The sequence below is a fragment of the Eptatretus burgeri genome, chromosome 3, assembly GCF_056783735.1.
Source record: "Eptatretus burgeri isolate ZD-2024b chromosome 3, Ebu_testis_v1, whole genome shotgun sequence".
Lineage (NCBI taxonomy): Eukaryota > Metazoa > Chordata > Myxini > Myxiniformes > Myxinidae > Eptatretus > Eptatretus burgeri.
In genome coordinates this window covers 50,233,844-50,236,343 of record NC_140963.1, presented here as the reverse complement: position 1 = coordinate 50,236,343, position 2,500 = coordinate 50,233,844, and the positions used below count along the sequence as shown (strand labels likewise).

Below are 2,500 nucleotides of genomic sequence, written 5' to 3'. Positions count from 1 at the left end.
AGAGAGAGAGAGAGAGAGGGGGCGAGAGAGAGAGAGAGAGAGGGGGCGAGAGAGAGAGAGAGAGAGAGAGAGAGAGAGAGAGAGAGGGGGCGAGAGAGAGAGAGAGAGAGGGGGCGAGAGAGAGAGAGAGAGAGGGGCGAGAGAGAGGGCGAGAGAGGGGGCGAGAGAGAGGGGCGAGAGAGAGAGAGAGAGAGAGGGGGCGAGAGAGAGAGAGAGAGAGAGGGGCGAGAGAGAGAGAGAGAGAGAGGGGGCGAGAGAGAGAGAGAGAGAGAGGGGGGCGAGAGAGAGAGGGCGAGAGAGAGGGGCGAGAGAGGGGCGAGAGAGAGAGGGGCGAGAGAGGGGGCGAGAGAGGGGCGAGAGAGGGGCGAGAGAGGGGGCGAGAGAGGGGGCGAGAGAGGGGCGAGAGAGGGGGCGAGAGAGGGGCGAGAGAGGGGCGAGAGAGGGGCGAGAGAGGGGGCGAGAGAGGGGGCGAGAGAGGGGGCGAGAGAGGGGCGAGAGAGGGGGCGAGAGAGGGGCGAGAGAGGGGCGAGAGAGAGGGGCGAGAGAGGGGGTAGAGAGGGGCGAGAGAGGGGGCGAGAGAGGGGCGAGAGAGGGGCGCAGAGAGGGGCGAGAGGGGCGAGAGAGGGGCGAGAGAGGGGGCGAGAGAGGGGCGAGAGAGGGGGCGAGAGAGGGGGCGAGAGAGGGGGCGAGAGAGGGGGCGAGAGAGGGGGCGAGAGAGGGGGCGAGAGAGAGGGGCGAGAGAGAGGGGGCGAGAGAGAGGGGGCGAGAGAGGGGGCGAGAGAGAGGGGCAGAGAGAGAGAGAGAGAGGGGGCAAGAGAGAGAGAGAGAGAGGGCGAGAGAGAGAGAGAGAGGGGCGCGAGAGAGAGAGAGAGAGAGGGGGCGAGAGAGAGAGAGAGAGAGAGAGAGAGAGGGCGAGAGAGAGAGAGAGAGAGAGAGAGAGAGAGGGGGCGAGAGAGAGAGAGAGAGAGAGAGAGAGAGAGAGGGGCGAGAGAGAGAGGGGGCGAGAGAGAGAGGGGGCGAGAGAGAGAGAGAGGGGGCGAGAGAGAGCGAGAGAGAGCGAGAGGCGAGCGAGAGAGAGAGAGAGAGGGGCGAGCGAGAGAGAGAGAGAGAGGGGCGAGCGAGAGAGAGAGAGAGAGGGGCGAGCGAGAGAGAGAGAGAGAGGGGCGAGCGAGAGAGAGAGAGAGAGGGGCGAGCGAGAGAGAGAGAGAGAGGGGCGAGCGAGAGAGAGAGAGAGGGGGCGAGAGAGGGGGCGAGAGAGGGGGCGAGAGAGGGGCGAGAGAGGGGGCAGAGAGGGGGCGAGAGAGAGGGGCGAGAGAGGGGCGAGAGAGGGGGCGAGAGAGGGGGGGCGAGAGAGAGAGAGAGAGAGAGGGCGAGAGAGAGAGAGAGAGAGAGGGGCGAGAGAGGGGCGAGAGAGAGGGGGCGAGAGAGGGGCGAGAGAGGGGGCGAGAGAGAGAGGGGCGAGAGAGAGGGGGCGAGAGAGAGGGGGCGAGAGAGAGGGGGCGAGAGAGAGGGGGCGAGAGAGAGGGGCGAGAGAGAGGGGGCGAGAGAGAGGGGGCGAGAGAGAGGGGGCGAGAGAGAGGGGGCGAGAGAGAGGGGGCGAGAGAGAGAGAGAGGGGCGAGAGAGAGGGGCGAGAGAGAGGGGGCGAGAGAGGGGGCGAGAGAGGGGCGAGAGAGGGGGCGAGAGAGGGGGCGAGAGAGGGGGCGAGAGAGGGGGCGAGAGAGGGGCGAGAGAGGGGCGAGAGAGGGGGCGAGAGAGGGGCGAGAGAGGGGCGAGAGAGGGGGCGAGAGAGGGGCGAGAGAGGGGCGCAGAGAGGGGGCGAGAGAGGGGGCGAGAGAGGGGCGAGAGAGGGGGCGAGAGAGGGGGCGAGAGAGGGGCGAGAGAGGGGCGAGAGAGGGGGCGAGAGAGGGGGCGAGAGAGGGGGCGAGAGAGGGGCGAGAGAGGGGGCGAGAGAGAGGGGGGCGAGAGAGGGGGCGAGAGAGGGGGCGAGAGAGGGGCGAGAGAGAGGGGCGAGAGAGGGGGCGAGAGAGGGGGCGAGAGAGGGGGCGAGAGAGGGGCGAGAGAGGGGCGCAGAGAGGGGGCGAGAGAGAGGGGCGAGAGAGGGGCGAGAGAGGGGGCGAGAGAGGGGCGAGAGAGGGGGCGAGAGAGGGGGCGAGAGAGGGGGCGAGAGAGGGGGGCGAGAGAGGGGGCGAGAGAGGGGCGAGAGAGGGGGGCGAGAGAGGGGGCGAGAGAGGGGGCGAGAGAGGGGCGAGAGAGGGGCGCAGAGAGGGGCGAGAGAGGGGGCGAGAGAGGGGGCGAGAGAGGGGCGAGAGAGAGGGGCGAGAGAGGGGGCGAGAGAGAGAGAGAGAGAGAGAGAGGGGGCGAGAGAGAGAGAGAGAGAGAGAGGGGCGAGAGAGAGAGAGAGAGAGAGAGGGGGCGAGAGAGAGAGAGAGAGAGAGAGAGAGAGAGAGAGAGAGAGAGAGAGAGAGCGAGAGAGAGAGAGAGAGAGAGAGAGAGAGAGCC

The 2,500-nt window shown here is 68.5% G+C and overlaps 1 protein-coding gene across 5 annotated transcripts in view; it reads right to left on the bottom strand.

Annotated features, from left to right (window-relative positions):
- The window catches only part of WDSUB1 (WD repeat, sterile alpha motif and U-box domain containing 1), a 74,278-nt gene that overhangs the window by 57,117 nt on the left and 14,661 nt on the right, over positions 1-2,500 (bottom strand). The gene's annotated exons all lie outside the window — the stretch shown is intronic.